A 12,290-nucleotide genomic window follows, 5' to 3' on the forward strand; every position below is an offset into this window, starting at 1 on the left:
CAATGTCTGATGCATCCCTTAGCCAGGTTGGAGATGAACCTAACTTCAGGATTGACTTGACCTGGACCTGAATGCACGTGTTGCCTTCCCCTTATGTGTGCTCTTGAGATTATGTTGCCTAGGCCTCTGCATTAGCTGGAGATCTCCTGAGAAACAGAACCAAAGGACATAGAGAGGGGAAGAGAAAGATACATTTATATTAAGGAATTGGCTCCTGTCGTTGCTGGCAAATCTGGACTCTGCTGGGCTGACCAACAGGCTGGGCCCTGGGGGAGAATTGAATTTGTCATCTCAAGTCCAGAGGAAAGCTGGGGGCAGAATGCCTTTATCTTCCAGAGGCCTTGGTCGTGCTGTTAAGGCCCTGTGGAGGGTGACTGCCCTGTTCCAAGTGTGGTAATTAAAATGTCAGTCACACTTGAGTACCTTTAAAATAGTGTCTAGACTGGCATTTGACCAAACACCTGGGCATCATAGCCACGTGAAATTTAGGAACTCCTTCTCAATTCATGAATTACTTTTTTTGTTTCATGGAGACAGGGTCTCATGTAGCCCAGGTTAGAGGACTTTAAATTTCTGACCCTCCTGCCTCTACTTCCCAAGTGTCAAGTGTTGGGATGACAGAATGCCCTGCCAGCTATGCTTGGCTTCTGTTGTTGTTGTTTTGTTTTGTTTTGTTTTGTTTTGTTTTGTTTTGTTTTGTTCTTTGAGACTGGGCTTCTCTGTGTAGCCCTGGCTGTCCTGGGACTTGCTCTGTAGACCAGGCTGGCCTCGACTCAGAGCTCCACCTGCCTCTGTTTCCCAAATGCTGGGATTAAAGGCGTGCACTGCTGCCACCAGCAACACCACCACCCCTACCGGGCTGTTTTGTTTGTTTGTTTGTTTGTTTGTTTTAATATTGGAAGAGGGAGGCTGAGGAGAGGGCTCCTCAGGAAAGTGCTTGCCGTGCAAGCCTGAGGATGAGATTTAATCCTCACAACTCACAGCATTGGGGTGCACGATGTGAAATTCCCAAAGAATCAATTTTAAAAAAAGAGGTGTGGTGGCATGTGCCAGTGATTCCAGCATTGGGGAGGCAAAGACAGGCAGACTCCTGGAGCTCACCAGCCAGCCAGTCAAATTGGAAAGATCCAAGTTCAGGGAGAGACCCTGACTTAAAAAACTAAGGTGATTAGAGCTGGAGAGATGGCTAAGTGGTTAAGAGCACTGACTGTTTTTGCAGACCTGGGTTAAATTCCCATATGGAGGCTTACAAGCATCTGTAACTCCAACTCCAAGTGATCTAACTTCCTCTTTTGGCTTCCATAGGTATCAGGCACTCAAGTGCTCCACCCATATATATTAAAATAAAAAAATTTTTTAATTAGAAAATGGGCCAGGCATGGTGGTACACACCTTTAATCCCAGCACTTAGAGGCAGAGGCAGGTAGATCTCTGAGTTGGAGGTCAGCCTGGTCTACAGAGCAAGTTCCAGGACAGCCAAGGCTACACAGAGAAACCCTGTCTCAAAAAACTACACACACACACACACACACACACACACACACACATTATAATGTAAGGTGGAAACTGAAGAAATGACTCAGGGGTTAAGAGTTTTTCAGTAGCATCAGTGATGGCAGACTCACAGTTGAGAAAGAGACATAGACAGCTTCTGTGACAACCTTTACCCCACAGCTGGTGACCATGTCAGAGGGGCAGCAGGAAGTTCAAGGTGTCAGCCCACCAGGAGGAAACTCCCTGATGGGTGAATCTCAGCTAGGCAAGGCTCCCGAGACCACAGACGCCAGAATGTCTTTTGCTTCTGCTGTGCCTTCACGTGTTTGCTGCTGCTGTCTTCCTCTGGTATCCGGCATGGTGTGACTAGCTGTGGGGAGATCCCCACTGCCTGTAATGTAGTATGTTTATCTCATGGAAATATCCTGTTCTCCTGGGCATTTTCACCTGTGGATTATTATGAAGATGATCTCTTCCTAAGCTGTACTGTCTAATTGATGATAATAATAATAATGTTAATTTAAATAGAGTTTTGATGATTAAAAATATAAACAAGGAAGTGTCACACTACTACAACACATGAATTTAAGGAAAACAATTGAGTCCCAGTTAGCCCAGCTAGCTTAAATTCTTTTAGCCTTAATGTTGGGAGATGTGTTCAACAGGTTTCAGAGTGTGTCACAGCTGAAACAAAGCTTTGAAAATAAAGTTAGACTAGATGTTTTTGTCAAAGATTTTTTAGGTGAAAATTCCAAGAAGCTAATCTAAAGTTTTAGAAAGGCACATAGTTAAATGTGGAAATTTTTAAGGTCAGGGAACAAGAACAAAGCAGCTCAATTATTACTAGCTGACATGCCTTTCATGCTAGGATTGGTTGATGACTAAAGGTGATGATTAATTCCTTATACCCATTTTTGCCCTCAATCTTCTGACATAAAAAAGCCATTGATGAATGGGTATGCACCCCAAAGATTTAAAGTAGAGCTGATTGATTCTTTTTCATATATATAAAAGTTTAGGTTTATGATTCCTTTAAGATTCCTTATAAGATTACCTTTCAAAATAAGGCCCTTTTTTGTAACTGCAAAACTGCAACCTGCTAGTAGAAGACCTGACTGTGAAAAATATCTTGCTTGCCTACACAGTTAATCTATAACAAGTTGCTTGGGTGTGAATGTATGTGGGTTCTTGGGATAATTTGTTTTTCCCCTGTAATACATAAAATGTTTAATCATGTAAGGGATATGGAAAACATGCTGTTTTTTACTGTTTGTTTTGTATTAATCGTTATCATTCACTTGAAAAACAGAATGTAACCTGTTGGAGGCCACAGAGGTTTCCTAGTGAGATCTGAGCTTGTTTTACCAGCAGGGCTGCATAAGAGGATGACTGGACCACGGGCCTGGATGCCAGGTGTTTGGAAGGGTCTACACTTGGCAGTATCTAGTAAGGGAGAGGGTTTTTTGCCTCACCCCTTGGCATTGTTATAAAAAGCCCTTTTGAATAAAGTTCTGGGCTGGTGGGTTTTGACCCAGGCCCTCCTGTATTTCTATCTTTCCTCTGATCATCTAGGTATCTCTTTCTATCTAAATATTCCCCACTTCTCCCTGCTCAAGAGTACCCTGACCATAAAAGTGGGGGCTGGTCCCCCACAGTAACCACACTGTAATTTTGTTTTGTTTTGTTTTTTCGAGACAGGGTTTCTCTGTGTAGCTTTGCGCCTTTCCTGGAACTCGCTTTGTAGCCCAGGCTGGCCTCGAACTCACAGAGATCCGCCTGGCTCTGCCTCCCAAGTGCTGGGATTAAAGGCGTGCGCCACCACCGCCCGGCCACACTATAATTTTTATATTGTCTGAAAGGTTTTGCTGGAGTATATAAGCTGTAAGAAAAAGAATTAGAGAGAGTTAAAATAGGCTAGAAGGAAAACATCAGGACTGAGAGACTTAGAAGGAAAACATCAGGAATGAGAGAAGGAAATCACCAGGAAAATAAAGAATAGAGAATGCAAAAGACGAATAAAGAAAAGGTCTGAAGGAAACCATCAAGAGAGTGTGTGAGTGTCTTTTTCCCTAACCCCCTCAGATAGAAAAGTCTAGTACGCGCCCAAGTCTGTGCTGCCTGGAGGCTGGTCCCCCAGGTGGCAATATCTCACCCCCCCCCCGAAAAAAGTAACAGCCTAAACAGAAAGCCATTGAAGAGAACTCATAAGAATTGTGATAATGATGCTGAAGTGTAGCTCTCCACAGTTGGTGGCTTGTGGCGGGGATGCAGGTGGAGAAGGACTCAGTATCCTTAAGGAGTTTGACCATGCTCCAGTGAGAATGTGGGCAACATAAATTGGACTTGGTTTTTTTTGGGAGGGGTCACAAGGGTGGGGGTGGATCAGGGAGGACTGGAAAGTGAGTGTGACTGGGGTTCCTGATGTGAAATCCCCAAATAATTTTTAAAAAGAAAGGAAGTACAGGATAAACAATGATATAGTATGCATGCCTATTAGATGATGACTAAAGTTAAAGAGATTGACCACAGCAAGTATGGCAAGGATGAGGGGGACTGAAGCTTTCACATACTACTGATATGAAAAATAGTTCATCAAGTTTCTTAACAAGACAGACATATGACTGGCACACAATCAAGTAATTCTGCCTGCATGGACTTGCCAATGAGAGATGATAAAGTATGTGCTGATACAAAAAATTTTTTTAAGTTTTTATTGCTCTTGCAGAGGACCTGGGTTTTATTCCCAGCATCAATTATCAATCTGCTCACAACTGCCTGCAACTCTAGTGTCAGGGATTAGTCACCCTCTGGCTTCCACAGGGATGTGCGTGTGGTGCACATAAACTTGTGGTTGGCACACAGGCAAACACATATAAGTAAAAAAATAATAAAGAAATCTCACTTTAATGCAAAGATGTGAGTGGCCAGTGAGAACAGCACAGCAGGGAAAGGCTTGGCAACCTAGCTTTGATCCCTGGAACCCAGGGAGAGGTGGAAGGAGAGAACCAACTCTGACAAGGTCTCCTCTGATATCCAAATGAACCAACCCCCACAGTAAGTAAAACAAATAAACACATAAAATCAAATGTTAAAATAAATAATAAAGTCACAAGAAATAAGTAAGGTGGAGAGCAATGGAGGGAGAGACCTGACATTGACCTCTGGATTCTGCATGCATCTGCACACTTGTATACACACACACACACACACACACACACACACACACACACACACACAATTCTGTGGGAACTAGAGTGTAGCTTGGTGCTAAAACACTTGCCTAAGCAGTTTAAGGCCCTAGGTTTAATCCCAAGTACCACACACACATTAAAACAACAACAACAACAACAACAACAACAACAACAACAAAAACTAGGGGCTGAGAGATGGTTCAGAGGTGAAGAGCACTGGCTGCTCTTCCAGAGGTCCTGAGTTCAATTCCCAGCAACCACATGGTGGCTCACAACCATCTGTAATGAGATCTGGTGCCCTCTTCTGGCCTGCAGGGACTCATGCAGGCAAGACAGTGAAACAAACAAACAAATTAATAAATCTTAAAAATAAACACTAGCCGGGCAGTGGTGGCGGCACACGCCTGTAATCCCAGCACTTGGGAGGCAGAGGCAGGTGGATCTCTGAATTCAGGCCAGCCTCATCTACAGAGTAAGTTCCAGGACAGCCAGGGCTACACAGCAGATTAAAGGCAACACCCTACACTCCTCGGCCTAACTCTTCACTATTCCCCGTCTCTCTGCTGCCTCACAATCATAAAAGACAAGTCAATAAGGGGTTCTAGACTGACCTAGAACTCATCCTAGGCTAGTTTAACATAAAAAATGAAGTCTATGATCCTAATTCTCCTCAAATCTATCCAGCTGAATAATACAAAACTCAGCATGTACGTGTGTCCAGATGCCCATGGAGGCCAGAAGAGGGCAGTGGATTCCCTGGAATTGGGGTTACAGAGGGTCGTGAGGTACCATGTGGGTGCTGGAAATGGAACCCACGTCTTCTGGAGAGCAGCCATTTTCTTTTCTTTTCTTTTCTTTTTTAAAGATTTATTTATTTATTATGTATACAGAAGAGGGTGCCCGATCTCATTACAGATGGTTGTGAGCCACCATGTGGGTGCTGGGAATTGAACTCAGGACCTCTGGAAGCAGCCATTTTCTTAACCACTGTGTAGCGAGGCTTTCTCTGTCCCACCCGCCAGCTCCCAAATCACAACTCAGAGACTTACTATTAATTATGAAATCTCGGCCAATAGCTTAGGCTTGTTTTTTAGCTAGCTCTTATAACTTAAATTAACCTGCTTCTATTAATCTATGTGCTGCCTGGGGCTCGTTAAGCTCATCTGCATCTGTCTGTCCTGCTTTCCTCCTTCCTCTGTGTCTCTTCCAGGCTCCACCCTTCCTCCGGTGTCCTCTGTGCCTGGAAATCCTTCCTATCCATTTGCCATTTGGATTTTTATTAAATCAGAGTGACACACCTTCACAGTGTACAAAAAGATTATTCCGCGGGGCGGTGGTGGCGCACGCCTTTAATCCCAGCACTCGGGAGGCAAGAGGCAGGCAGATTTCTGTGAGTTCGAGGCCAGCCTGGTCTACAGAGCGAGATCCAGGAAATGTGCAAAGCTACACAGAGAAACCCTGTCTCAAAAAAAAAAAAAAAAGATCATTCCACAGCACCACTGGGACATCTTCCCGGCCCCGGCTTTTTGTTTTTTTAAGACCAGGTCTCATGTAGGTATTGCTGGCCTTGAACTCAGAATCCTCTTGCCTCCTCATCCTAAGAGCCTGCCCCTATTTCTGATCTTAGAAAGGAAAAACTTTAGTATCCCCCTGCTATACCAGCTGACGTTTTTGTAAGTACCGTATTTGTTTGTTAGGGATGCCACAACAAGATCCTACACTTTGTGCAGTTTCACTGCCTGGGGGGTCAGCCTCCAGCAGCACAGGGCTCGAAGGGAAATCACAGAGTTGTGTGCTGTGACTTTATTATCTGAGGGGTAAGGGAAAAGACACACTCTCTCTCTCGATGATTTCCTTCTTAATTCTTCTTCTGTATTCTCCTTTCTCTTTTATCTTTATCCAGAAATGTCCCTTATGTCTCTCTTGATGTTTTCCTCCTAATTCTCTCCTACTTGATGGTTTCCTTCTAACTCTATCTTTATTCTTCCTTATTCATCCTCTTTATTTTTCCTCTATAGCTTGTATACCCCAACACAATCCTTCAGGCAATATAGAAGTTACAATGTGCTTACATTCTGTTTTTCAAGTGAATGATTACAATGAATACAAGAAAATAACAGCCTGTTATCCCTTACATGATTAAACATTTTACATATTACAGGTGAAAATCAAATTATCTCCAAGAACCCAAGCACATTCATACCCAAGCAACTTGCTATAGATTAACAGAGTATAAGCAAACGGTATTTTCTCAGCCAGTTCTTTTACTGGCAGACTGTTCTTTGAGGTTACAAAGAAAGGAACAATCACTTTATTATTTATCTTGAAAGGTAATATTATAAGGAATCAGAAACCTAAACTTTTATGAGTGGAAAACAATCAGTCAACTCTACTTTAAACCTTTGAGGTACATACCCACTCTTCAACAGTTTTTATAACAGGAGGTTGAGGGCAGAAATGGGAACAAAGAAATAATCATTTTCCTTGATCACCAATCAATCCTAGTAACAGTTGGGTTGCTTTGTATTTTTGACCCTAACCTAATGAATCTATAGCTCAGCTATGTGTCCTTGTGAACTTTAGATTGTTTTCTAGGGTTTTTCATCTCAAAACCATTATCAAAACATCTGATCTAACCTGAAGTTATTTTGAGGCTTTTTTTCAGCTATGATGCACACCAAAACCTGTGAATGCATCTTGTTATGTATACAGTATGCCAGCAGGCCAGAAGAGGGCACCAGACCTCACTACAGATGGTTGTGAGCCACCATGTGGGTGCCGGGAATTGAACTCAGGACCTTTGGAAGAGCAGCCAGTGCTCTTAACCTCTGAGCCATCTCTCTAGCCCCCGAATGCATCTTTTAAAAAAAATTTTTTTAGATATTAAACTGATAAGACAGATACTACACTTGATCTTAGCCCAAAGGCCGAGAAGCGACGTGAATGCATCTTTTAACATTAAGAATAAAATAATTCAAGCCGACCTGGCTCCTGGGACTCAATTGTTTTCCTTAATCATCAACGTGAACTGAGATCTATGCAGCTCCTTAGGTGAAACTCAGAGTTGCTCCTCTGACAGGGCCACCAGCATCTCCTCCCTTTTTGTTTATTAAATGAAGCATGTGAATCTCCCTTTGGGTAGAGTGTACTGTGGATCCTAAGTGTCTGAAGATGACTGGAAGAAGGAATAGAAGTAGAATAATTAATCCTCCAATGATTCCCAAGTTAATAAGAAAACTCCATAAAGAATTATTTTAAACAAAATTTTTGACCAAATTAGTGAAGTAACTAGCCACCTCTTCTGCAGAGGATATCTGCAGTTTAGAATGATGGCGTTAATCTGAAAATGAAGAGCATCCATATTGATAGCAAGCTGAGAACTATTCCAAACATCTTGTAGATGTAGCTGTACCTGATCCCAGTACATCTCTGATCTGCCATAAGGCAGAATAGTAACACAAATCAATTACAGTTCGCACAACACAATGTGGTTAAGTGTGTCTTAATATTTTGAATCTGAGTCTCCATGTAAAGAATGGCTTCTTCTAAAGCACTAGCTCTATCTGCTAATTCTCAATCAATCTTTCCTTAAGTTACCAATGCTAATGAAACATTTCTAGACAAAGAGTTCATGTGATTAGCGGTGTGCACCTGCTGAACCAAAGCTGTAGGTGTCGCTGAAGCTGACATAGATCTCAAAATTGCAATCAAAGCAATGAATAAACCATTTTGGCTGTGAGAGGGCAGTAGCAACCTGTTTCAATGCATTCATAGCAAGATCTTCATACCACCTAACTGGCAAAAGTACTGGGAAGAATTTATACATTAGTGATAAAATATTTTAAGGGCAGTCCAGCGCCTGGGCTGGAGAGTTCAGGGTAGAGGGCAGGGTATGCAAGCCCTATCCTATAGTAGGTAGGGACTGAGAGAAGTTGGGATAACCTGGCAGCCTGGTCCAGCTTTGATGTGATGAATAAGTTATGTCCTGGGTCTGAAACTTAACATCCCAGCCTTTTTGCTGACAAAAGATGAGTGATGGGGTGCTGAAATCATCCGAGACTACTTTGTGCTGACATTGGGGTGTTGTTGGGGCCCCAAAGACTGGAATGTTGACCGAATCTGGGAAGAGCAGACTGTTTTCATTTGTTGTCCAGGCTCTGCAGGATCGTGCAGGGCTAGGGACATGCAGAGCACAATTGGAGCAGTCTGTAGCCTTTAATTGATTAGAAATCTGTGGGAACAAATATATATTAATGGTCAGGAAATGAAGCTAAAAAATTTTAAGGGGGAAATTTTTCTCTTAGGTGTACATTTGGAATTTCCAGGTCCATGGTCCTGGCACACAGGAGAGGCATGCCCCAACCCAGGGAAAGGGGAAGAAATCCCACCCCCTCAGGAATAGCCAGGTGGGGAAACAGGCTATTGGTTGGTACTACTTAGCTGGAGCCCATTTTGACCTGTGAAAGGTGGTGGATCCAAGTTGATTTCCTGAGCTTATAAGAACCTTTTTTAAGAGGCAAAAATTTCAGATATGTTAGCATTGTTATTGTTTGTAGTCTGTACTGAAATCCACACTGTAGAAGAGGCAGTAGACTCCTGCCTCTAAGTCATAGTAAAAGTTTGGAAACCTGAAAATGATTTTGGTTAAAAGCATTAACATTTTTTACTTTATCCAGAAGATTGGGTATATATAGACTAGGCAGATGTTTTTAGCACAATGAGAAACATTTTTATTTCTAAACTTAGAAAACAACCAAAGGGAATTAAAAAATCTTGAGCTTGCGACTATGCTAAAAATAGTGTTTAACAGAGCTAGTTTAGTAGCTTATCAGAGCTCTATTGATTAATGTCAAAACTCTGAACTTTTGAAATCTCAATGTAACAATAGCATAGAGAGGGGAAGAGATTTGAAACAAACATTTTTTTTTAGAATTTTTATGTATTGAATCATTTTTTATCATAACTAAACTTTTTTTTTTTTTTTGGTTTTTTGAGACAGGGTTTCTCTGTGTAGCTTTGCGCCTCTCCTGGAACTCACTTGGTAGCCCAGGCTGGCCTCGAACTCACAGAGATCCGCCTGGCTCTGCCTCCCGAGTGCTGGGATTAAAGGCGTGCGCCACCACCGCCCGGCTATAACTAAACTTTTATGTCCTCAGACCTTAAATTTTTGAATCCTTATAGCTTAAACTTTAAACTTTATTCCTTTTTTATCCAGTTATTTATCAGGAGACATAGGTGGTCGATCACTGAAATAGTCGTTGTAAAACAAGTTCCTTTAAACAAAGGAATAGTTAAAAAGTTACGTTGAAACCTGTTTGGTGAGTTTATTTCTTATTTGGAATCTGGTAGCAAGGTAAATTGTTTTTAGACTTGGTATTAGCCTTAGGGAGTGAAGCCAGTGGCCTGATTTTTGCTTTGTTTTTTTTTTTTTTTTTTGGTTTGTTTGTTTGTTTGGTTGGTTGGTTTTTTTGTTTGTTTGTTTGTTTGTTTGTTTTGTTTTGTTTTTGAGACAGGGTTTCTCTGTGTAGCTTTGGAGCCTGTCCTGGAACTCACTTTGTGAACCAGGCTGGCCTCGAACTCACAGAGATCCGCCTACCTCTGCCTCCCGAGTGCTGGGATCAAAGCCATGCACCACCACTGCAGGGGCTGATTTTTACTTATGAGGGAAACTGGGAAGGTAGCTGAAGCCTCAGGGAAGGTGTTTATATATTTAAAGCTACAGCCAGTCAATATCCTTAGAGATCTGAAAAGGATAAATTATGACTGGAAATATAATCTAAATGGTCTATGTATCGATTAAAATCAAAGAGACCCATTGCCCAGACAGGGCTCTGGTAGTCTCCATAGCTGTTTCGGGCAGTGGTTGGAGGTCTTCAGCTGTCATATAGCCCAGCATAGGCCCTTGGCTGTCAGATCCAGGTCTGAGATTTTTCTGTAAAGGAGCAGCTTGGGAACTGACCCCACCTTGACCAGACAAAGCAGGACGATTGACAAAAACGTATTTTCTCCTAGTTCTGACCATTCAAAGGCCAAAAGCAAAGTACAGACATAGTTGGTTTCTCCCGAGGGCCTGCCTCCTCGGCTTGCAGGTAGCCATTTTCCCTCCAAGCCTGTATTCTAATCCTGTCTTCAAAGGACGTCAGTCAAACTGGATTAGAGAACTCCTAACAGACTTACTTAACCTCAATTACCCCTTAAAGATCCTAAATAAGTCATGTTCTGAAGTACTAGCATTAGAAATCTAACCTACTGGGCATGATATGAGGCAGTCATGACCGGGAATCTTTATCAGACTCAGGAATTACATTTATCTTTTTATTTATTTTACTTTTAGGCAAGTTCTCATTATATAGTGCAGGCTGGCTTCAAATTTATGTTAATCTTCCTGCCTTAGCATTCCAGAATGTTGAGATTAGAAACATGAGCCACCATACCTAACTAAGGAATTTTGTGTCTATTCCTAAATTTGTTGAAATTTTTTTTTTTTCTGTTCCTGTTCTTTCAGACAAGGTCTCTCTACAGAGCCTTGACTGTCCAAACTCACATTATAGACAGGGCTGGCCTCAAACTCACAGAGATCTGCCTGCCTTTCCCTCTTGAGTGCCAGGATTAAAGGTGTGTGCTACCACATCTGGCAGAGAAGTTTTATAAAGCTTTGTGTTGTGTTTTCTATTTGTTTGCTACACGGTCTTGCTACATTGCCCAGGTTGGTCTTAAGCTCCTAGGCTCAAATGATCCTTCAGCTTCAGCCTGTAGAATACCTGGGACAAGAGGTTTGCCCAGTACACTGACTGGCTTCAGATTTTATCAAGTTCTTTTTCTGGCCCCTACCCCTTCTTTATTGGGGATTGAATCAAGGACCTTAAACATACTAGGGAAGCACTTTATACCCAGTTCAAATACTTTTTCTATCTTTGAGATGACTATGTGGATTTTGGCCTTCACTTATTGTAGTAGTTTGAATGTAACTGGCTCCCATAATCTATTAGGAGGTGTGGCTTTGTTGGAGTGGGATGGCCTAGTTGGAGGAAGTATGTCACTGTAGGGGCAGGCTTTGAGGTTTCCTATGCTCAGGGTATCGCCCAGTGTTTCAGTCTACTTCCCGTTGCCTGCAAGATGTAGGACTCAGCTACTCCTCCAGCGCCACATCTGCCTGCATGCCTCCATGTTCCCTGCCATGATGATAATGGACTGAACCTTTGAAACTATAAGTGAGCCATCCCAATTAAATGTTTTCCTTTATAAGAGTTACTATGAGCTGGGCAATGGTGCCACACGCCTTTGATCCCAGCACTCGGGAGGCAGAGGCAGGCGGATCTCTATATGAGTTCGAGGCCAGCCTGGTCCACAAAGCGAGTTCCAGGACAGGCACCAAAACTACAGAGAAACCGTGTCTCAAAAAACAAAAACAAGGGCTGGAGAGATGGCTCAGCGGTTAAGAGCACTGACTGCTCTTCAGGAGAATCTGGGTTCAGTTCCCAACATCCACAGGCATCTCACAACTCTGTAAACTCCAGTCCCAGGGGACCTAACACCCTCTTCTGACCCTGTGGGCACTGTACACACATGATACATAGACATGCATGTAGACAAAACATCCACAAA

The 12,290-nt window shown here is 42.5% G+C and overlaps 1 pseudogene; it reads right to left on the reverse strand.

Annotated features, from left to right (window-relative positions):
• Positions 1–7,536: 7,536 nt before the first annotated feature.
• On the reverse strand, positions 7,537–7,624 carry LOC131912165 (U2 spliceosomal RNA; annotated as a pseudogene).
• Between the last annotated feature and the right edge of the window lie 4,666 nt (positions 7,625–12,290).

This window comes from Peromyscus eremicus, chromosome 5, assembly GCF_949786415.1.
Source record: "Peromyscus eremicus chromosome 5, PerEre_H2_v1, whole genome shotgun sequence".
Taxonomy (NCBI): Eukaryota; Metazoa; Chordata; class Mammalia; order Rodentia; family Cricetidae; genus Peromyscus; species Peromyscus eremicus.